The 26,191-nt window shown below is 33.8% G+C and overlaps 2 pseudogenes; both read right to left on the bottom strand.

Moving 5' to 3' along the window:
* Positions 1-319: 319 nt before the first annotated feature.
* On the bottom strand, positions 320-7,245 carry LOC102927757 (olfactory receptor 10AG1-like; annotated as a pseudogene).
* Positions 7,246-7,739: 494 nt separating this feature from the next.
* On the bottom strand, positions 7,740-8,720 carry LOC102908808 (olfactory receptor 10AG1-like; annotated as a pseudogene).
* Between the last annotated feature and the right edge of the window lie 17,471 nt (positions 8,721-26,191).

Raw genomic sequence — 26,191 nt, 5'->3', positions numbered from 1 at the left:
TGTTGCTGGAGGGCTTCTCTCCAGCATCCACCAAGCCCCACAGTCCCACAATCCACATATAAAATAACCACTCAGACGCTTATAATACTTATAAACTGTATGGCCGTGGCAGGCTTCTTGCTAACTGTTCTTTTATCTTAAGTTAACCCGTTTTTATAAATCTATATCTTGCCACGTGGCTGATGGTTTACCGTCTTTACATGCTGCTTGTCCTGGCGGTGGCTGCAGTGTCTCTCCTCCTTCTTCCTGTTTCCCCAATTCTCCTCTCTCTTTGTCCTGCCTATACTTCCTGCCTGGTCACTGGCCATCATTGTTTTATTTATATAGAGTGATATCCACAGCAAGTAGTGAAGGTTTTTGCCCTTTGTGGTGGTTTGAAAGAAGTTGGCCCCCATAGTGAAAGGCACTATTAGAAGGTGTGGCTTTGCTGGATTGGTGTGACCGTTTTGGAGGAAGTGTGTTACTGTGGGAGCAGGCTTTGAATTCTCTCATGCTCAAGCTATGTGCAGTGTGACACAATTGACACAATTTTTTTCTGCTGCCTATGGATCAAGAAAGTTCTCAGCTTTTTCTCCAGCACCTTGTCTGAATGTGTGCCACCACCATGATGATAATAGCCCAAACCTCTGAACTGTAAGCTAGCTCCAATTAAATGTTTTCCTTTATAAGAGTTCCCGTGGTCATGGTGTCTTTTTACATCAGTAGAAACTATGGTGATATTTTATTTGTGCTGAAATGTGGTTTTATTTGTATGTTAATAAATAAAGTTGCCTGGAGATCAGAGGTAAAAGCAGCCATCAAGCAGAAGTCTGGTAGTGTGATGTGATCATTTGGCAGGCAAAGTCTCTTTGTGTCCAAGGACACAGCCAGCATGGTGACACATGCCTTTAATCTCAGTACCAACCTTAGAGACCTGGAGGTCTGTATAGACAGGCAGTGACGAGGAAGTCATGTGATTGGGTTTAGAACCAATGACAAGGCAGAACAGAAAGGCAATAAAAAGATGGGACAGAGGAAGAAGGTCTCTCTCTCTCAGGGGAAGGACAGCAGTGATTGGTAAGATAATGTGGTCTTAGCTCTTGGCTACTGCTCTGATCTCTGGGGTTTTAACTCTTTATTTGGCTCTGTTTCTTATTTAATAAGACTGTTTAGAATTTCATCTACAAGAAACCCTAACCAGATATCCATCCTTCAGCAGTTGGCAACCTCAGAATTTTGGCAATTTGTTTGCTGTTAGATGATAGTATCAACATAAAAGGAATTGGAGCAAGCAAGATAGGCACTGCATAGACATACATCTCATTAATAGAAGTGTCTCCACAGACCAGATACAGGGAGTAGGTAAAAGAAGAATTGTCTATTTGATTAGAGTTATGGAAATGTATAGAGAATATTCAGACTGGCATGCCTTGAAGCCAGGAGCCCACTGACAGCTTTGTGCACTTGCTTGGGTTCATGACCAGAAGATGGTGCAGAGGGTTGCAGATGACCACATAGTGATCATAGGACATCACAGACAGGAGAATATTTTCAATAGCTGCCAGCATAAGAAAGAAACACATTTGTGTGGCACAGGCCAGTAGAAAAATGTTTTTGTCCTGGTTCCAAACACTGTACAGATGCCTATGGAATATGATTGATACATATCAGACTTTTAAATAATACAAATTTGCAAAATCTTCTTCCTACAATTTGTTCTGCCTACTAGATGTGCTGGTATTAGTGTCTAGCCCAATGGTCATGAGAGAGGCTTCATCCAGGAACTGTTGGAAACATGTAGAGACCCATAGCCAAACTTCAAATCCTGTAGAAGAAGGGGAGGAAGGATTGTAGGAGCAAGAGACCACAGACACCACAAGAAAACCCACAGAAGCAACTAACCTGTGTTCATAGAGGCTCACAGAGACTGAACCAACATAACAAGCCTCCATGGACTGACCTATACCCTCTGCATACATGTAACAGTTGTGTCGCTTGGTCTTCTTGTGGGACTTCTAACAGTGGGTGAACGTGCTGTCTCTGACTCTGTTGTCTGCTTTTGCAATACTTTCCTCCAACTGGGTTGCCTTGTACAGCTTTAATAGGAGAGGAGGGGCCTAGTCTCACAGCAACTTGATATCCCCTGGCTGGTTGATAATTATTGGAAAACTGCCCTTTTCTGAAGCAAAACAGTAGAGGAGTGAGTAGACATGGAAAGAGTGGAGGTGGGGGAGGAGGGACTTGGAGAAGAGGAGGATGGGAAACTGTGGTCAGGATATAAAGACAAACAAAATTAATAAAAATTACAAAAGAAATTTCCAGGAAAATTACATGGGCTTCTGTAGTCCATTCGTAGTCAACACAATTATGAAACTATCAGTTAAGATAATCAAGCTCATTATAGAGACAATCTCAAATAGAAAGCCTTGAAGGTCTTGAAGGTCAGAGAATCTCAGAAGGAGAAACTGTGTAACTGTGGAAGCATTTTCCTCAGCCCTGATTTCTATGTTTCAACTGTGTGGATGATTAAACCAGAAGTACATGTTACTTGAATGGCCTTGGAGTCTGTTGTTTTACACAAAAACTCAAGTTATTATAATTGTAAATATCTGGTTCACAAAATAACTGAAATATACATATTCATGAACTTTGAAATTGTCATAAATCAGATTCTGTGTTGCTACGTATATGTTTAAGCTGATTTTATTGTTTTTCAGTCTTCATGAGGCTTTAATAGGTGATATAGTTGGTGATATTGAGTTTTCCCCTTTAATTTTTTACCTAAACTTTCAAAGAAATAAATTCTAAATTTTCTTTCAGTTACTCATTATTTCTATTGGACTTTTACATTATTTTCCAACATATTGTTATGATTTTCTAAAAGTATTATTAATGAGTAAACATACCATATCTACACCTGATAAGCCTTCTAAATCATTTTTTAATTAATGAAAATGTATTTTCTAATTCACATTTTTCTGTCTCATAATTCTGAACATAGGCTATTTTATTACAATATTTTATTAGGTAATGTTTGATATTATTAGAAATGGTTTTTCCTTTGCACTTAAAAATGTGTTTTAATGGTAAAATCTTTAACCCAGGGAAATATTTACCTCAAAACAAGACTGGAAGTCACCTACTTCTTTGCAAGGTGCATTTCCTTATCATTAATAACTTTACCAGAATTCTACTTCCTTTTCTCTGGAATCAATGTGGTTGAAAAATTTTTGATCTTGAGTAATCCTATCTCCTCAGAGTATTGAGCTCCACCAGATGTGACACACCTTCACACTAGTTCTTTGTGGATATAAACCAGTATAATTGTTTTTCCTGCACTAACCACATTAATCACAGAAAATCACTGTATTCTCTCTGACCTTAGAGATAGAAGCACCCAGCATCAAACTACGTTAGGTCAACTAGACAGTGTCACCAACCTCTTTGCTTCTGTGCAATGTGTTCCCAGGTGTTTGGGAAATCTCAAGTTTCAACATTTTCATTTAAACATCAGATTCACTTATGATGAATTTCATAATCTCTTAGCTCTCAGTCAACAGGAATCCTGAAGATCCTAGCAGGTTCAGTTGATTTCTGTGATTTCAATTTCACATTTCAATCCACTCTTATACAGAGATTTACAAAGGTGTGATACCTAGATCTTATTCATTAGAAACACACAAATATCCAACAGGAAATGAGTTGATGATACTGATAATAGTCATTAATGCATTAGTATTACATATTATAAAAGAGTAGACATTCAGTTATCCTTGAGTCTCTCAGCCACAGATGTCTGAAGAACAGGAAGGTATTTTGAAAATTTATTTGCAATCTACCATGAATAGATAATTCCACTTTTCTTTTAGTTTTCAAAACTAATAATCAGGAAAATATAAAATTGGCATTTATTAAAAGCAGTTCATGCAATATCTTTGGAATATGGACAAAATATAACTATTAACCTTTATTGAATAAAAAAAATGTAGTAATAAATTTTCATTTTGTAAACTTACAGACTCTCACTTTTAATAATAGAGGCTTTTTATATTTTATTGTCAGGACACAGTCTATTTGAGTAGGAACACAGGATACAAATTTCCTTTCCCATGTTATTTTTAATTGTAAGAAATCTTTGCTTCCTCTCATTCAAGTAATTTAGCATAACAGAAAATGAATTAAATGAAAAAGTTATCTGAATACACAATTCTTGTATATCCTCAATCTTTCTTCTTTTTGTTACTATAAAGAAGTATTAGAATCATAAGTATCAAAATTGTTAATATCTTTAGTTTTTTTCCAGTAATTGGTACTATTTTATTTTCAGTATTGCGTACATTGGCCAAAGAATCTTGAATGGAGCAAACCCTCTACTACTATCATTCTTCCTTAGCTTTTCTTCTTTTTTCCTTCCTTCCTTTCTATGTTTATGACAGTATGTAATGACCTTAAATTCATTGTGGTCAGCCTACCCTTGTCTCCTTAATGCTGAGATAAGTGGCATATGCCATCATGTTCAAATTTAACTACTTTTTAGTTATGATACTACAATATTCTAACAAATTTGCAAATCATAAAGTAAATTATGAACTATTTTGGTCATTAAAAGTTAACAATAATCTGGCCTCTTGAGCTTGTTTCTTACATTTTCAAGCCCTCCTTGCAAGTAAGGCCTCATCGTATCCTATAAAGGCTGAAAAAAACAAAGAGAAGTCTCAGGCTTTGTTCTTGTTTTTTTGTTGGGTTGGATAATTTTTTATTGTGTTATGTTTTGTTTTAGAGTTACAAATGATATAACATGTAGAACTTATAGAAATAATTGCTCACCTAAAATTGATCACAACTTTATAGCAATAGGGAGGATAAACTGCAGAACTGAATTTCTAGTCAGACTGTTGTTAAACTGCCAAGATTCACATTTTGTATGGATTAGTACTTCAGTGGTCACAAACATGGGATCCATGATGATTTAAGATGGATCTGGCTTGCAAGATTTTTCCTGCATCCTAACTTCTAGGGTTCCAGAAAACACTATGGAAGTGTTCAAGGCATAGAAACAATTAAGCAGTCCTACCCAGTCCTACCCAACATCTATAAACCACAATAATAACCAGTATGTCAAGATATGCATAAAGGTGAATTAAGTGGCATTCACATGTTATTATTATCCAGTTGGTGTCTAATAAGACTTAGGACCTATTCCACAGTAGGAAACTCTCTCTACTACAGAAAACCTAGGTTCGTGGAACCTTAGAAAAGAATCTACTTCTGCAACTCTTTTACATTAGCATAATTTCTTAGTACATTCAAAATCTTATCTTTATACCCATTGGGAAATGTAGTTACCAGTCCTAATCAAAGCACCCTATCTTTCTAGCAAATGGAAACCACAGAAAACCACAACTGAACACAATGCAGAGATTAAAAAATTATGGGTATCTCAGACCCAAGATGAGATACATCCATATCACAAGCCATGCATCTATGGCTCAAAGAATATCATGGAAAAGGGGGTGGCTAGCTGTGTGTTTACTTGGGTCAGAGAGGGCCTGGAGATAACTCCAGCTACAGGGGGCAAAGCGATTATTAGAATTTGAATACCAAGAAGGTTGCTGTAAGACAGTCTTTTCTAGAAATCACTGCATAAACAAGACCATCATAATGGCAACAGCAAGGGACATGTTAACATGGAAAAGGGAAAATTGCCTGAGGTACTAGACTTAGACAACGAACTACAGGAAAATAATGACTACTGGGAGAAGGAAAATTAGCCTTTCCTAGTGATTACCCCCATAAATGGTTGTCCAATGCAGTGTGGTCAGCCTTGACACCACTTATATACAAACAACAGAAATAGATAAAGCATGTTCTATTTACATATAATTGTGAGTGTATATGGGCATGTATGTGTGTATATTTGTGTGTGAAAAACAATAATAATAAAAGACAATGAGCCTATCAATGAGAGTGGGGTGCATGGGAGAGAGGCAAGGGGTGATAATATGGTAAAGCTGGGAGGAGAAAAGGGAGGGCAGAAATGGATGCAATCCTATTTCAATTATATTTTTAAATGAACACAAATAATAATGAAATTCTAGTGCAGATAAGGACAAGGGGGAGACCTGAGACATTGCTGGTAGGTGTGTAAAACTCAGTGTGAAAGATATTCCAAAACTAAAATTAGATCTGTCATAAGACGTAGCTAAACTATTTATCCGAACCAATTGAAGATATCATGTCAGAGAGATGTTTTCAAATCAATTTTATCTACAGTCATTTTCATATTAAGCATTTCACCTTTAAAGACAATGATACATTTGGAATGCAAATAAGAAGTCATCTTCCATTTGTGTCTTAAAGGCTAGGTGTGGTTGGTATTCAAAATTCCAAGCTTAATACCTGAAGGGAAATTGGGAATAGCAAGTTGAAATATAATTGAGGATCCTCAGGATTTCATTATGATATTAGAGATATTAAACAATTTCATTTTCTATACATAAAATTCCATATTAAACAGTAAAGTACTAAAATACCTCTTCTTCCCTCAATCATAATAGAAAGGCTGTAAATGAATAAACATGTTTTCATATGTATGAAAAACATACCTTAAAAGGTACTATGGTTAACAAATCTATTTAGGCAGTATGTACATGCTTTTGTTTGTTTGATGGTTTCAATGCTTTATTAAAAAATAAAAACAATAACAATAAAAAACATGGCTGCACATGGAAAGCTAGCACAATACGACTGAGCAATTTTAAACAATATCTTACCATAATCTTGGTTAAAAAGAAACTTAAAGTCCTTTAAATTCATATATTTATTGAAAACTGATGTATACAGCAATTTAAATATCATAAAAAATTTATACAGGATGATAGATTGATAAAAATTTTATGGCAGAAAATATTTTGGGATAGTTCAAAAGTTATTTTTAAGTATGTCTATTGATATTGCAATTGTTCAAGTCTTGCTTAGGCAGCCATTTCTAGTATTACAGCAGGAATCCTAGTCTTCTAACTCTTACAATCTCCCTCCCTTCTGTCATGTTCCCTGAGTCTTAGTTGCAGGAATTGAGTTCAGGATATATAACTTGGTGCTGGACTGTTCACAAACCATTGTTGTCTGTATTAGGTCCAGTTTTGTTTTTCTTTAATAGTCTTCATTGGCTATAAAGAAAAGCTTACTTGATGAAGGTATCTGCGGTGAAATCATATACATACCCACAGACAACACAAAAAGACTCAGAATATTGTGTTCAGACATTTGTCTAATACATTTGCCTATATCTACATAACTATCTATCCTCTGTCTATCTGTCTGTCTATCTATCTATCTATCTATCCATCCATCCAACTTTTATCTACCTATCATTTATATATTTGTATATCTACTTATCATCTATCACTTATGTATCTATGTATCTATTATCTATCACTTATGTATCTCTATACATTTCACCTACCTACTTATCATTCATCATTTATGTATCTATGTATCTCTCTATCATCATCTATATAATCAATACGAATAATAATCAAAGAAAAAAGGCCATCATTTTGAAAGGGAGATGGTATAGGTAACAAAAAAGGGACTGGAGGAAGGGACATAGGAGAATTTAGGAGGAAAGGGGAAATGATGTAAATATATTTTAATTATAATATATTAAATTTAAAAAGTAAATACACATAATAGCATAGACACGGTGACCATGTAAAAAGGTTGAAATATTTCTGGTAAATGTGGAAGAAGCTGTTCATTCACCCGTAAGTCTATGGCTTAGTAAGTAAAACTCTTCTCAGTGCTGCAATTACATCCTTGTTCCTAAGGCTGTATATCAGGGGGTTGAACATGGGGGTCACAATCGTGTAGAATAGAGAAAGTAGCTCATCAGTTCCTGCAGAATGAATGGATTTTGGCCTCAAGTAATTAATGGTAGCTGATCCAAAAAACAAAACTACTACCAACAGATGGGAAGAGCATGTAGAGAAGGCTTTTGTCCGTCCCGTGGCTGTTGGCAACTTCAGAATGGTGGCAATGATTTTGCTATAAGATGCAAGTATCAGCATGAAAGGGGAGGCAACAAACAGCATGGCCACTAAGTAGACAGACAGCTCCTGCATTGAAGTATCCCCACAGGCTAGCTTGAGAATCGGTGGAACGTCACAGAAGAAGTGGTCTATTCTATTAGAATGGCAGAAATGTAGAGAGAATATTCGACAAGTTTGTCCTATCTGGACTGGGATGCCACTGAGCCAAGAGCCAATTGCCAGCTGTGTGCACTTTGTTGGATTCATGACCAGAGGATAGTGCAAAGGGTTACAGATGGCCACATAGCGGTCATAGGACATCACAGCCAGTAGGAAACACTCAGTAGCTCCCAGAATTAGGAAGAAAAACATCTGAATAGCACAGGCCAGAAGACAAATTCTTCTATCCTGAGTCCAAATATTGTACAGAATTCTAGGAAGAGTGACTGATACATAACATATTTCCAGAAATGAAAAATTGGCCAGGAAAAAATACATGGGCTTTTGCAGTGCAGGGTCAATTCTAGCTATGACAATTATGAAGCTATTTCCTATTAAGATAATCACATACATTATGGAGAACATCCCAAACAGAAATCCTTGTAGGTTGGGAAGGTTAGAGAAACCAAGAAAAAGAAACTGTGTCACTGTAGTACCATTATCCTCTGGCTTATTCTCTGTGTATTCCATCTGTGGGGACAATTCAACCATAAGTGCAATTATTTCCTTAGCATTGTCTATAATTTGATCTGTGAACTGAAAATAGCATATACTCAATGCCTGCATCCCATACAAGAAACTGTTACAATACGGGAAACTATATTATTGGTTACTAAAAAAATCCATGAGCAATTTTATTTTCATTTTGTTTTTGCTTTGTGACTAGATGTTAATGTGTGTTCTAGTTAATAATAATAAGGCATGCCACTTTTAATGCTTATCTACTCAGAGGCAGAACTCCAAATTAATTCTCATTTATGCAATGATTCTATTCTTTCAGCTTATGTCTTTTACTTCTTACCTAATATTTTATTTTTGCATGTGTAATTATCACACTAAATGTTTGTTCAGTTTAATAAAGATTTATTTTGTTATTTTAAATGATATTTTCATGCAATATGTTTTATCATGTTTTTCCTTTTGCCCACATCCTTCTAAATCCTTCCCACCTCCTTACTATTCACTTTATTTTCTTTCTCTCCAAAAAATGAAAACCAAACCAAACAAAAAAGAATAAAACAATATTCAAACAAAAACAAAAACACTATTGACCACCAGAATTAAAACAAAATATGGAGTCTAGGTCCTGTCTTACAACTCATCCTGAGCATGTTTTGTCATTTGTATACCCAGTGACACTCCATTAGAGAACACAAACTTTCCATTTCCCAGCAGATATCAATTGCAAATAGCTTTTTGATTAAGTTATATTCTCTTCTGCTTCTAAGTGCTGGGATTTTGTCTGGTGTGAACCTGTGCTCATTTACATGAGGAAATATTCTTTAAATGTTTGTGAAATAATTTAGGCAAGGATATATTTATTATCAGAAAGTGATTTTCTCAAACCTTCTTAACTTCTTTGTTCCTACATAGAGTCTTTTATTGCTAAATAATCATTAACTATCTACCATGTATAATGAGGTACTATTAAGATGTAAATCCATGCTTACCTTTCATTGCAAAGTCCATAAAAATCAATATTCATAATTTTTATTCAGATTTTAAGGATTGTGTGTCAATCAGCTATGAATTTAGGATGCAGAAAATAATTTATAGGTGATCTTCCTCTATGGACTAACTCAGGAGGCAGAAAATTTTCACTGGCATTGATGGTCAAAAGATCTAAGGAAGGTGTACATATCTCTACTCAGAATATAGATTTGTTGCAGAAATGAGAGAAATGAGATCAACTGCAGATATTTTTGAGCTGTTCTCAAATCAATGATATCTTCCCTGACTGTCCTTACCTTTTGGTCTCATTTGTTCTGTTCTGTCTACTGCTTTGTATTAGCTTGGGAGGGTCCATGCATGCATTTAACTTAACTTATTAAGTTCTTATTTATAATAATTATTCTCATTTTGTCTCTAGACCTGTATTATAATTTCAGCTGGTATCACGCATATATATATATATATATATATATATAATTTTCTATATTATGGATTTGGCCATGTGTTCGGTAGATGAATACATGGGAAGAACATTAATTTCATCTATGCTTGCAGAAATAGCTCATAATATCATTTCAGTATTTGTTGAGTAATTTCTAAATTAATCATTATTAATTTAAAGATAAACGTGAGATGCAAAGCAAATAGGAGTCAGACCACCAGTCATATTTAGAGACTTATGTGTGTATAGTATTCTAAGCTTGTGTTAAATATGAAAAAAGAACCTGAGACTTTTCTGATGATAGATATATAAAGTTATAATTTATTTTCCATTTTGAAATTTTTCATAAGAATTATTAGACTAAAATCAATTATTAAAATGTGAAAATGAATTAACTAAAATTTTAATGAACAGAAACTAGTAGGTAAGAGTTCACCTTATGAAGGTATGAATTTACACTCACAAATTCACAACACAAAAGTTTTCATTTTTTTACACTACATGCTAAAATTCATTTAAATATTTATTCAACCATTTAATTCAATATACAGCTAATTTTTAGAGGCAATGATAAAAAATCTTTATTCACTTCATTGAAGACTAGAAATTATTATATTCTGAGTTTGTTCAGCCAAATATTTCCCTCATAAACTGCTTCCTTCAAGAGGGCACACACAGAAAACACCATCTCATTTTTCTTTACATTGGATGTGTTCATCATTTCTTACTGTTTAGGTCATAGAATGCATCTCTACATTAAACTAAACTAGGTTTATAAGATATTAGAAAGAGAAAAGCACCACCATGAACAGATTTACTTCCTCTACATCTCTAGAATTGTTTTATATTTATTTGTTAAGCTTCCCTGATGTTTTGCTTGTTATAGGTGAGGTAGTCCCACTTTTACATTGTTAAAAGAACAAATAATTTTACTCACATTTATGAGTTTTGACATTTAAACCTACATGGAAAAAAAGAGACAATGCAATTGTATGATTAAAGAGTTCTTACATTCTCCTTTTCTGTTTGTATGTGGTTCTGCTATAACGCAGGGATTCATGGATGACAAACAGCACACTACCCTGACCGTTTGCTTGGTAAAATCTTTGCACAAATTCCTTCAAAATGTTTTAACATATCTGTTTTTATGTTGTTGGAAACCTCTAGAACTGAATAATTACAGTAATAAAAAGAAAACCAGTAGGCATTTCAGGTAAATCTGGGCATATTGAATTCATGCACCTTACCTCTATTTGACTGTCATCCTTTATGAAATACTGATTTCTGTTACTGTAGATATTGCTGTGATATTAACAGGAACATTTAACATCCATCAGAGAACAACCAACATTTTTTATTTCTCTAAATAAGTGTATGAGTAAAACTGAAGATAGGGAATAAAAATTTCCATTTCTTTAAAGCCCAAAGGAAATATGTTCATTTTCCAGATTAATTTATTATTAATACTAACTCTTAAAAGTCAGGAACAATTTGGGTAACAATAGGTTAGCAAGATATTTCAATCATGTTCATCAATATTTTGATTATCTGCTATACAGTTGGAACTCCAGATTTAATGCAGATACATTTAAATATATTCCTAGTCAAAAAAGAAAGTGACCTGATACATATTTGCACATAAGACAATAATATTAATGACAATAATTTTAAGGATATGCATTTGGTTTTCATTTGATCTAATAAACGTCAAATATTGGAATAGTAAATAAAATCAATCTGAAATATATTTGCAGTTATAAAATCCAGCAATCTATGAACTCCTTTTCATTATTTTGTGTGATTCCACTCTAATGATGATATTAAAAAAATAGAAGTACAGGTACAAGTAAATTTAATGTTTGCCAAAAGAAGCTCAAGGGTATCAGTTTAGACTTAAAATATAGCATTTTTACCTTTATTAATTGATAAATTTCAGAAACCGATGAAGAAATTAGTTTAACTCTGCTTAAGAATTCTGTTTTTGTCAGAGATTGGTCATTTTCTAAAATATATTCTGTTGGTGGAAGACACACTGTAATCTCAGTGGTCATCTTCTAATACACTATTGGTAGAAGACACACTGCAATCTCCGTGGTCATCTTCTAATATATATTCTATTGGTGGAAGACACACTGCAAACTCTGTGGTCATCTTCTAATATATATATTCTATTGGTGGAAGACACACTGCAATCTCAGTGGCAGATCATCACTACTCTAGGGATAAATTCCTTTCCCATGTTACTTTTTAATTGAACAAAACAAAATTTTTCTTGCTACTCAAGGATTTAAAATAATAATAAAAATGAATAAATGAGGCAAATATCCCTTGGTCTATCATTACTATATACCCTTAGTCTTTCTGTTCTGTGTGCAGTTATTAAGAAACACAAGTTCTGATAGCAGAAAACATAATAAAGTGTTAATTACAATATTTAGAGTTTTTGTTCTCTTTTTTAAGTATTTTGGATAAATCACAATGAAAGTTATATATGAAGAAAGAATGTTGCCACTGATCTAATTTCCTAATCCTTTAGCTTCTTAAAACCATATATTCACTCGTTGCACACACACAAACACACACACACACACACACACACACACACACACACAAAGAGAGAGAGAGAGAGACAGAGAGACAAGAGAGACAGAATGAGAGAGAGGAGAAAGAGAAAGAGTATAGTGGTATTTAAAAAGAAAAGTAAAATCCCTTGTCCTCATTAGTAACTTTACTATATTTTGTATAGCCTCAAGAAATATATTTGAAGTGAACCATAATTTGTCATCATTCACTAGAAAAGAACTTGTCTGTGTTAACAGAATTATTCCATTGATTTTTTTAAGCATAGGGTTATATTTCAATAATATTTATTTAATCAAACCATGATTTGCCACAATGATTATATATATATATATATATATATATATATATATATATATATATATATATATATATATATGACTTCTGTCCACTACTCCTAAAATAATAACAGTTGTATAACTATATACACCAAACTGAGTACATTTAGGGGCTTTAAATTGCTACTTGATGAGCAATTTTCCAACATGTGCAAAGTCATTGCTATGTTTCTCAGCCCCAAAAAGAAACTAAAAAGACAAACTCTAGAACCATTTATGATAAATGATTCATTCAGTTATTGATATTTAGACTAAGCTCTTTACATGTAAAAGTATATGAGTTTTTGTTATTTCATTTAATGCTCATTGTCAATACATCATTGTGTTTTCAAATACTGCTGTCACTAATTAAAAAAAGTGAAATATATTGTTTCCAATAAATGATATAACAAATTATGGTTTTCTAACATAGACAATTGATCATGTCAGAAGTTCTGTTCTGAGAATTCATATTATAGAGAATTTAATAAAACTCAACATAGAATGCATTGGAATTTGTGATAAATATTTCACACGTGGACATAAAAGCAAATTAGTTTCAACATTACAGGTAAGGTTTAATTTTGAAGAGCTATAATTATAAAAATTAGTAGGAAGAGAACTAAAAATAAGTAATTCTTGAAATTTTTTTATAGTCATATGCAAAGCAACAGTATATTCGCTATCTGTAGTTCAAGGAATATTCTAGTAAATCATTTAGATAATAATTACATCAGAAATTAATAATAGGATATAAAAAGTAGGTAATAAAAATAATAATACCCAGCAAAGAAAAAACCCAGCATCTAGGAAGATCACCACTTCTTTTACATATATGTCCTCATAGGCAAGGTGAAATATCATGAAAATCAAAGAAATGGTTGACATAGTGGGAACCACAAAGTGATATAAAGTCTGTGATGTATGCCCTACATGTACTGGAAATCTCCTGACCACCACCTTGGACAACACACCACAGAGTGTGGCTTATGAATAGAGGATAGTGCAGAGGGTTGCAGATGTCCACATTATGGACATAGATCATCACAGCCAGAAGGAAGCACTCTGGGCCACAGGATAAGAGCAAAGCACACTTGTGTAGCACAGGCAACGAAAGAGATGATTCTTCTCTGGGTCCCAAGGTTGAAGACCATTTTAGGAATAGTAACTATAACATAACATATCTCTAAAAAGGAAAAATTGCTAAGGAAAACAATACCCGTGTGATTAGTACAATGGTGGTGTTGCCCAATAGTATAAAGTAATACTTAAAAATCTATAGTCCACCAAGAAACCACTGGATATGAGAAATATCAGAAAATTCCAAAACAAATTCCTTTAGTTTGGTTTGATTCCATTCTGGCAGTTTCAGTTGGTGGTTTATTGTGGAGCTGATTCAGTTAACACAGATTATAGTTTGCCTTCAGGGCAAGAAGTACTTCATCATATGTTAGAATATAAATGTTGATTTTATGATTATAGCAATTATTTTCTACTGTAAAATGTAAATCTTACTTTAACAGTTTTAGAAAGTATACATAATTTACAAATACAATCCTTGAAATTTCTTTTTTAAACCTTTTTTGAGATTACAGTGTTTTCTTCCCATTGCTCCCTCCAGACCTTACCACCTTGGTCTCCTTCAAATTCATTGTCTCTTTTTTCAGTAATCATTATCACATGCATATATGTATTGTATATAATATGCATTCCTAAGTATAACCTGTTGATTCCATAAGATATTACATGCATATATGTATTTGTATATAATATATATTGCTAAGTATAACCTCTTGATCCCATAAGATGTTATTTACATGCATATATACTTTCATGGATGTCAGTTTGTTGTAGCATGAATCTTAAAAGTTCTTATTAATAAAAACAAGCCTGGAGCCAGGTATTGGAGTGAATGCTGGAAGATCAGAGAAGCAGAACAAGCAACAGCCACCTCACCTTGCCAATTCCTCAGCTGATCCTGTTTCCTCACACTGGAAGCTTCTGAATCCTCATCCAAATTTATCTCAGCTCAACTGTGCTTCTCAAAGCCTAAAAGCTTAACCATGCTCTAGTTCCTTGGTTTTCATGCCTTATATACCTTTCTGCTTTCTGCCATCACTTCCTGGGATTAAAGGCATGAGTCACCATGCTTGGCTGTTTCCTGTGTGGCTTTAAACTCACAGAGATGCGGATAGACCTCTTGCCTCTCAAGAGATAGGATTAAAGGTGTGAGTGCCACCATTTTCTGGCCTCTATGTCTATCTAGTGGCTGTTTTGTCCTCTGGCCCAAGATAAGTTTATTAGGATGTACAATATATTGGGGGACACAATATATCACCACAGTTTGTCACTGGATATCTTGGTGGTGTGATTTTCCCTTCTGAAGGCCCTTTCTCTGTTCCCTACTGTACTCAGCTTCCCAACAACTCAATGATTAAAACATTTGGATTACTAGGAGTATTAGACATTTTGTTATATATAAAATAACTTGAAGTAACCATAACATCTATAGTGGTCTGTATAAATATTGGTTATATTTATTCTTATAAATTAATTCCTCCAAGTTTTTTGCAAATATTTAAAAAATTATACTTGAGTACTTTTCCATATGGAAACAGCAGTATCTTAGAGGAATCATCAAATCTTATATAATTTCCATACTCTCAAGAGTTTCATGAATCTTTATTATACTGTGTACTTCTCCTCCACGCTGACACCCTACTTCCAACACTACATTGTATTCAATTTTTCCCTTATCTTTAGTATGACAGTTATTTCATTAATGAAAAGTAACAATGAGAGTTAAGGACCATGAATATTGTATTGATGTGCACATGTTCAGATTCTAGAAAATGGATGTAGATATTATCTGATGCTCACTGTTTGATTCAGAAATGAAGTAATAAGTCAAAAGGAAATAGACTTTCTTAACAGGGAAGGCATGGTGTCAAAAAAGGAAGAGCAAAATCTAACTTTCTTGTATCAGGTTTGTGAATGTCAGTAAACAATATAATTAAGTTCATGCATATAAAATAGTTATAGAACAAAATAAAATACAATTTAAAGTTGTTGAACTGCATAATTGGTAAAAACTATTAAGACCTAAAATTAAATAATTTGTCATTTGTGTATATTTGGTACAAGAAGGAAATGTCAAAAAATAGCTAGGACACTGTGTGTTCTAATCAAATCATAATGTTCTTTTCCTTTTAATGTTTAAGTTATCACTAAGTATTGATAATGAGAATGGTGTTTCAATATTTATATGTAAAATGAACTACCTCTTTCCTGAAAAACATAAATAGACTTAAGGAACTGCGTAATAATTTTCCAATTCAACTACATATTGGGACTCCATAATTTTCTTCTTAAGATGTATTTACCATGGAGCTCACATTAAAGCCATTAACTTTTAAATGAATTAAAATAACTATTTTGAGCCGGGCGGTGGTGGCGCATGCCTTTAATCCCAGCACTCGGGAGGCAGTGCCAGGCGGATCTAGGCTACCAAGTGAGTTCCAGGAAAGGCGCAAAGCTACACAGAGAAACCCTGTCTCAAAAAACCAAAAAAAAAAAAAAAAAAAAAAAAAAAAAAAAAAAAACTATTTTGAACATAACAATTTATTATTTCAATTTGAAAGGTTTCAATTTTTAGTTTTATGCTATATTTTTTGTAATTGTAAACCATTTTTATATTTAAATGTATGTTTATCATATTCTTTTCCTCCCTATCCACCCAACTTTATGTTCTTGATCAAGAAACAAACAAAAATCAATACAACAAAAGCCCCAACATAGAAAATGATAAAATAACAACTAAAATGGAAAAAAATAAGACCAAAGCATAACCAAATAAAAGCGCATGCACAAAACAAAAACCTGTGGAATCTTTTCTATGTTGGTCAATTACTCATCAACATGAGGGATTGATATGCCCAGTGTCACTACATTGGAGAAATAGATGTTCCCTCTTCTAGTAGGTAATCAATTATAGATCAGTTAACATTTCCCACAGCTTCTAGGTTTTCAGTCATTCATTTAAAATACATCAAAATTAAATATAATAAGTTAAAACAAAAGCTATCACATTAAAGTTGGACAAGACAAACTAACAGAAGGATTAAAAAAATAAGAGAAGGTATCCGCTCATTCATACTCAGGAATCCCATTAAAACACTAAAGCAGGCTAGGTGGTGGTGGCACACGCTTTTAATCTCAGCATTCGAAACCAGAGCCAGGCGGATCTATGTGAGTTCAAAGCCAGCCTGGTCTACAGAGACAGCTCCAGGACAGGCATGAAAACTACTCAGAGAAACCCTGCCCCCCCCCACCAAAAAAAATGCACTATAGCAGAGGCCAAAATATAAGCGCAGAGGACCTGGTACAGACCCGTAGAGCCACTGTGCATGCTGATTCAGTCTCTGAGGGTTTCTATGAGTTTTGCTGCTGTAGCAGGCTTTGTTTTCTTGGTGTCCTCCATTCCCTCTGTGTAGGAGAAAAGTGCAGGCATGACCTGGAGGCAGCCGGCTCCCTAGCCTGGGCCCAGGGAGGTTTGGCCTTAGGCCGGACTAACCATGAGCTACTTGCTTAAAGCTACAAACAACTCAGGCCTGCCCTGCCCAACAGGGCCCCTGCCTTGACAATTACTAGTTTTAAATACTTTACATTCTTGGATTGGATTGTTTTGTATTGTATACAAATTATATATATTGAAATTGATAGTTAGAAAATTATATATATATATATATAAATTATATATATATATATATATATATATATATATATATATATATATATATAAATTTGTAATTGTACTTATACCGTTCATTTAACAATGTAATGCAATTTTCTGATCCTTGAATGTTATTATTACCAACTATTAGGATATAAAAAATAAAAGTAGTTAGACATTACAATAGAACTTGTAGTCATATTAGACATGTTTTAAAAATTGAGCAGATATATTTTAGATAGACAGGTCATCTTCAAACCCTTCAGAGATCTACAGAATATGACATTTAAAATGTTTTAATAACTTAAAAAAAATTTTTTATGAGACATGTCGGCTCCTGGCAGTACCAATCTACTTCACAAAAAATATGGGCATTGAAGAAACTACACATGGAGTTAACTTTCATTGTGGCAAATGTTAGCCACTGGACAACAAAGTATCCTCAAATCAACAGAACAAAATGGACATACAGGACATGAAACAAAGGACTACCGATTCTTGCCAAAACAAATGTGGTTATGGCTTTATCAAAAGGCATCTTCTGAGGCCAGGACAATATGACACCATCCCTGAAGTGACCTTGGAAATTCAAAAGAGGTACAGTGCCCTTTTCTTCAAAGGAAGCTGAACAGGCAATGGGCTGATAGCTTCTGATGTGCAATGGAACAGCAGCTGGAACAGTTATTCTTAAAGAGTAACTAAGCCCACGCCTCTCAATAGTAGACTGACATTTAATGGAGGGATGCGGAGAACAACGGGATGCTGTGATAAAGCCATATATATACAGCCAAAAAGAATGGACAGTTAACTTAAAAAAAACATCAGCAATTTCCAGAATTTAAAATCCTAAATCATGACATAACACTAGTGGAACTGAGGTGTTTCTGGTACATGGACTGCTTACCCAATGTGAGGTTGAACTGTTGACCTTGTGTACATCCTACTTCACAAATGAGTCTGTCAGATATGCTAAGCCTATAGGCTAAAGATGATGCCCCAACACTGCAGCGAAAACTCAGGTGACTGTCCAGGCAGCTGGCTGTTTCTGTCAACTCACAAATTTTTTGGAAGTTGCTTACATGTACTTCCTGTTTTTATTTTTGTTAGCTAATATTATTTCCTTCTTGGATCTCTGAGGGAGTTAAAGATTAGTTAGTTATAGTTGAAGGTTAGTTAGTTATAGTTAAAGATTAATTAGGATAAAAAAGTAAATTAGATACATTTTGGACTTACCAAAATAGGATAGATAATGAATTTTTTTTAATTTGTCAAATACAAATGGACTAGACATTGTTTAGGTATTTATTACTTGCATATATTGTATATAGTTATTGTACTTTTGTATATAGTTTTTCTTTTGTTAGTTATAACCTTTTGCTTTTTTTCTTTTTATTAAAATAAAAAAGGGGAAATATGGTGATATTTTATTTGTACTGAAATGTAATTTTATTTGTATATTAATAAATAAAGTTGCTTGGGGATCAGAGCTAATAGCAAGCCATAGCAGAGCTGGGCGTTCCGTGGCACATGCCTTTAATCCCAGCACTTGGTAGAAGAGCTAGGTAGATCTCTGTGTGGTCAAGGATACAGCCAGCATTGGAGACACACACCTTTAATCTCAATACTATAGAAGACCTGGAGGGCCGTACAAACAGTCAGTGATGAGACAGTCATGTGTTTGGGTTTACAACCAATGAGAAGACAAAACAAAAAGACTATATAAAGACAAACACACAGGAAGTAGGCCCTTTTTGGAGAGGTGTCTTGGCTAGCTGCAGCAGGAGGGTAAGGCTCTTAGCTCTGATCTCTTGGCTTTCTTCTTTGCATTGGTTCTGTGTTTCTTATTTAATAAGACGGTTGGTTACATCTACAGACAACAGCGGGCCATTGGCTGTCCTGCATATGAATCTGCACTCCCCACATCTCCTTTAATGTGCTTCTTCTGCAGTAGAGACCTGGATGTTATGAATTCTACCCAATCTGAGGTAATGTGCTAGCCAGTCATAGTGGATAATCTTCCACTATGTAAGTGGTTGTTCACATGCAATAAAGCAGATGTTCACTGTTCACCCTTTACCAATCCATGGGCATTTCTGTATTGTTGGGGAATACCCAACAATGATGGCAATTGGGCACCTAAGCCTGAAAGAAGGGAAAAGAATCACCAGTAGTGACCTGTAGAAAGGGCCGATCCCATCACTGTCTCCCAAAAGCTGTTGAAGAGCACTTGTATGATTTGATTAGGAATTTGAAACTTAAGAGGATTCATGGATACTGTGCATAAATTCATCAGGGTTCCCAGAAAATTAAAAAGTGAGATTCTTTGTACTTTTTTCATAGGTAATTCTGAGACATCTATTGCTTAAACTGGTCAATACTAGTTGAAAAACTTCCTCTAATATATTAGAATCATAATGAGCAAGCAAAGCATAATCCATATAATGAATAAATGGGTCATTTAACAAGGATGCAAATACTGAAATACATAATAGTGACACATGGTAGGACAATTTTTTATACCTGCAAATTTCATGATTTTTATTTTATAACACTGGAGCAATATTACATTGTTCAAATTTACAACGTTTTCTTGATCAATTCATCTGCTGATAGATGTCTAAGCTGTTTCAAATTTCTGAATATTATGAAGAGAGCAACATTGAACACACTTGAGAAAGTGTCTGTGTAACATGATGTAGAGCCCTTTAGATATATCCAAGAGTGTCATAGCTGGATCTTGAAGTAGATCTCTAGTCCCATTTTTCTACGTAGCTGTCACATGAAATTTCATAATGGCTGTAATTGTTGGCACTCCCAACAGCAATTGTTGAGTGTTCTCATTATCATACATCCTCACCATCATAAATTCTCATTTGATATATTGATCTTGGCCATTCTGACTGGTATATTATGAAATTTCAAAACACCTTTGGGTTTCTTTTTCTGATGATTAAAGATGCTGAACATTTCTTTAAGTGTTTCTCAAACATTTGTGTTTCATCTTTTGAAAACATTCTCTTTAATTATGTACTCTATGTCCAGAACTTTTTAGATCTTTATATTTCTTAGGTACAAGTCCTCTATCAGATATATAATTCATAAAGATCTTTTCCTATTCTGTAGCCTTCTGCTTCATCTAAATGACAGTGTCATTTTCCATATAGATTTTCAGTTCCATGAGATCCCATTTGCTAATTGTTTTCTTACTGCCAAGGCAATCAGTGCTGTGTTCAGAAGTCTTTTCCTGTGCCAGTGACTTCAAGATAATTATCTACTTCCTCTCCTATGAAATTCCATGTATTTGATCTTATGCTGAGTTCTTTGATTCATTTGGAGTTGTACAGGGTGATAAGTATGGATCTACTTGGATTGTTCTTCATGTGGCCATGCATTTTGAACAACACCATTTGTTGAAGATGGTGTCTTTTCTCCAGTGTATATTTCTGAGTTCTTTGTAAAACAACAACAACAAAAATAACAGTTATTGATAGGGATTGATAGGTGTGTGGACTTATGTCTGGATCTTCACTTTGATTTTACTGATCATTGTGTCTGTTTTTATTCCAAGCCATGCTGTTATTATTTTAGCTTTTTAGTATAACTCTAGATCAGGGATGGTGATACCTCCAGCAGTTCTTCTACCATTAGAGTTGTTTTAGCTATTCTGAGTCTTGGTGCTTCCATATGAAGTTGAAAATTGTCCTTTCAAGTTCTGTGAAGAATTATGTTGGAATTTGGATGGAGATTGCTTTGAATCTGTAGATTGCTTTTGGTAGAATGGCTATCTTCACTATATTAATTACACTGATCCATGAGCATGAGAAATTTTCCATCTTTTGATTATCTTCGTCAGACTCTTTCTTCAATGACTTAATGTTTTGAATCATACAGGTCTTCCATTTGCTTGGTTAGAGTGACCCCAAGATATTTGATATTACTTGAAGCTATTGTAAATGGTGCTGTCCCATGATTTCTTTCTCAGACCTTTTTCCATTTCTACAAAGGAGAGAGTCTGATTTTTGTGAGTTAATTTTGTATTTAGATACTTTGCTGAAAGTGGTTATCAGCCATAGGAGTTTCCCAGTGAAGTTTTTAGGGACACTTACATATACTATCATATCTTCTGCACATAAAGATACTTTTCTTTTCTTCTATCCAATTTGTGTCACTTCAATCTCTTTTGTTTCTTATTGCCCTAGCTAAGTCTTCAAGTATCATAATGAATAGATAAGGAGACAGTGAACAACCTTGTCTTCCTCCTGATTTCAGTGGAATTAATTTGAGTTTCTCTGCATTTATGTTGATGATGGCTATGAGTTTTCTGTAAACTGCCTTTATTGTGTTGAGATATGTCCCTTGTATCCTTATCTCTTTAGGACATTTTTCATGATGGGCACTGGATTTTTTGCCAAAGTCTTTTCTACATCTAATGAGATGAACATGTGTTGTCTGTCTTTCATGCAGATTATATTTACTGAGTATGTATGTTGAGCTAGCACTCCATCACTGGAATGAAGCCTTCACTATAATGGTGGATAGTCTACTTGATAGGTTGTTGGATTCAGTTAGTATGTACTTTACTGATAATTTTTACTTCTGTTTTCATAAGGGAAATTAGACTGCAATTTTCTTTCTTTATTAGATCTTTGTGTGATTTAATGTCAGGATAATTGTGACCTTGATAAAAGAATTAGACAATGATCCTTTTGTTTCTGATTGCAGCTTATTTTGAGAAGTATTGACCTTTATTCTTCCTTATGAAGACCTCGATATAAGTCCACCCAAAAAATGGACACATAATTTTTGACAAAGAACCCAGATATGCACACTGGAAAAAAGACAACATTTTATACTTGACCCATCTTGTCTTTTTTAGGGGGTGGGTGGGTAAGTGGGGGTAGTTAGTGCTTCTATTTCACTAGGAAATATTATTTATTCTTTTTTATGAAGACCTAGACATAAGTCTACACAAAAATGGACACTTGGTTTTTGACAAAAAACTTAGATATGCATGCCAGGTAAAAGACAATATGTTATGCTTAATCCACCATGTCATTATTTTGTGGGGTGGGTAGGGGTAGTTAGTGCTCCTATTTCACTAGGAGTTATGAGTCTGATTAAATTGCTCATCGGATATTAATTTAACATTGTTTGGCCATATGTATCAAGAAATGTATACAATTTTTAGGCTTCCTGTGGCTCAGACTGTTGATTTTTAAAGTTTCATGTGTTTCTCTGGTTGTCCTCGGTATTGGTTGTGATGCATCCCTTTTTTCTCTATTTATATTAATTTGGATCCTCTCCATATTTTAGCTGATTTGGCTAAGAATTTATCAATCTTATTGATTTTTTTCAAAGAACCAACTGCATATATGATACATATATATATATGTGTGTGTGTGTGTGTGTGTGTGTGTGTGTGTGTGTGTATAAATGAAAGGAACAGTTGACTATTTTATATATATATAAATATCATTTTGTATCATATATATATGGTGGTGTGCGTATACTGATTTCAGTCCTGTGTTGACAATTTCTAGGAGCTTACTTTGTCAAGGGATTATCATTTTTTGGTTCTATATCTTTCAGATGTGCCATTAAGTTGTCATTATGAGACATCTCCTTTTAAAATTTCATTTATTTATTTATTTGAGGCACTTATTGCTATGTACTTCCCTTTATAGTATCTCATAGGTTTGGAAATGTTGTATTTATCTGATTTTTTAATAGTTTTTCTTACACTATAATTTGATCATGTTTTACCTCTCTTTTAACTCCTCTAAGACTCTACCCAACTGTCTGTCTCTTGATGACAGTGAAAGCTGCACTTTGGCATTATTTCTTCCACATACAATATTTTTCCTATGCTTGTCACAGAAATTCTGGCTTTCTTTGGTATAGTATTTTTGAACCAGAGAAAAAAATCATTTATTTTTGTAAATATTGAAGATAATATGTGTTTTCTGGTATACATACTAACAAAAATAAGAAAAGCAGCTGGAGATAATTTTGTATAGTTATTAACTATTGCTTTCAGGGAAGCAAATCAACATATATATATATATATATATATATATATATATATATATATATATATATATATATATATATATACTGGCCTTATCAACAATAACAAGTGCATACAAGTAATTCTATTTATTATTTATCCTTTCATAATAAGCATAATATTGATATCTGTATCATCAATGTATCTCTAGTGAATCTATAGGAACTTAGATATTTTCACACACTTTTAATCTTATAAATATACCTAAATCATATGACTATTTATATAATCTAGTTATAACTTGTTTTACTAACAAATCTTTTTTCATTTTGTGTTTTACTATTTTCTCATTTAATAATTCTTTGTTGTTATCTTTTGCAAAATAATCACATGTATTTTATAAATTATTTCTTATTTGATTTTTGAGACAGGGTTTCTCTGTGAGCCCTGATCATCCTAGAACTTGCTCTGTAGACCAGATACTGACCTTGAACTCAGAGATCTACCTGTCTTTGTCTCCTTAGTGCTGGGGTTATAAAGTATGTGCTACCACTGCCCAGCTTATAACTTCTTAATAAACAAGAATAAGCTTTATAAATAAAATGAACCTCCTTGATGCTACACGCTGACAGGAATGCCTATAAATCATTAGTAGGCAAATACTTAGATGGAGAGAAGCTGTTGGTTAATGTGTGGCTACAGTTCTTTCACAAGCACTGGTTGGTACTTCTTTGGTTCGACTTCTTACATGAACATAAAACTGTCAGTATTTTGTTTTCTTTTTTATTTTTATCATTCTAATGGCTATGTACATTTTCATTTCCATCTTGCTTATCATTGATGGGATAATAATTTTGTGTTTTTGTAGCATAAAATAATTCATGTATTGATTTACATTTAAAAATGATGGTGTAACATACATTATTTCCTACCATAGGACTATTACTGTGCATTTAAGCATTTTTGTCTTATTTGTAAAAGAATGACTTTCTCCTGAAATATACATTCATGTATCAACCTTGAATGCCCTATAAACTATTGTCTTCCTATTCCTATATTCTTGCATGTGTGTCTTGGAGTGTGTGTATGTGTGTGTCTGTGCATGTGTGTATGTGTATGGGGTGTTGTGTGTAGTAAATGTGTTCGTATGTGTGTGTGAATGTGAATGTCAGAGATTGACATTGACTGTAGTCTTCAGTCATGCTTCACCTCATTGTTTGCTTTTCCCTTTGTTCTAACATTCTCTATCCTGATAATGGTTCCATACTCCCTACTGTTCCAATATCCTCCCCATTTCCCATCCCATCCAGATCAATTCCATTTATTTCTCTCAGTCCAAAACAAAAAGGCCTTGAAGGGATAATAATAAAATACAATATAATAAGATAAAACAAAAACTAACACATCAGAGTTGGTTAAAACAAACAGAGGAAAAAGCCTAACAGATGGCAAAAGAATCAGAGACCTACTCATTCAAACACTCAAGCACCCTACAAAACCATTGCAATGGAAACTATAATACATACAAAGAGGACCTGGTGCAAACCTGTGCAGTGACTCTACATGCTTGCCTCAGGCTCTGTGAGTTCAAAAGAGCTTTCATCGCGTTCATTTAGAGGGCCTTGTTTACTTGGTGTCCTCCATGTCCTCTGGCTCTTACACTCTTTCTGACCCCTCTTCCATGGGGTTTTATCTTGGCTGTATTTGAATCAATCATAAGATATTCTTAGGAAAATTAATTTGATTCGAATGTAGTTTTCATTTGTAAAACTTCTTATGTGACATATTTAACATCTTTCAGTTTGAAAATTTCACTTTGAATATTATCTTAGGAGGAAGTGCCTTTTTGACTGAATACAGTTGAAATTATTATTATTTTCCATTCTGATATAAAAGTATTACCATGAAAGAGGAGGAAAAATTAGTTCACATTGTGGTAGGAAAACAAAGCAACAATTTATGATTAAATAAAAGACCAGTTATGTTAGAAAATATGGAATAGATATAAGTATGCAGCTAATAGTAAATTTTCAGCAATATTTTAAGACCCTTATTATATCTTCCTTTCTCAGTATCCATACCATTGATTTCAAGATTAAAAAAAAAACAGGATATAGAAAAAGAAAGAAAAATGTATCTCTTGGAAGAATGTTTATATTTCAGTAGTAAACAGAAACAAACACCAAGTTCTATCCTGTGATGAGACAGTGCAGTTTTCTGACTTGTCTGGTCACTGAATGATGTACCAAAATTTCTCTCTGTCTCTGTTCCTATCTGTCAATCTGTCTGTCTGTCTGTCTATGTCTCTGTTTCTGTCTCTCCTTCTCTCTCTCTCTCTCTCTCTCTATATATATATATATATATATATATATATATATATGTGTGTGTGTGTGTGTGTGTGTACATATATGTGTGTGTGTGTGTGTGTGTGTG

This window comes from Peromyscus maniculatus, chromosome 4, assembly GCF_049852395.1.
Source record: "Peromyscus maniculatus bairdii isolate BWxNUB_F1_BW_parent chromosome 4, HU_Pman_BW_mat_3.1, whole genome shotgun sequence".
Classification (NCBI taxonomy): Eukaryota; Metazoa; Chordata; class Mammalia; order Rodentia; family Cricetidae; genus Peromyscus; species Peromyscus maniculatus.
The sequence above is the reverse complement of the archived record's forward strand: the minus strand, read 5'-3'. Positions and strand labels throughout refer to the sequence as shown.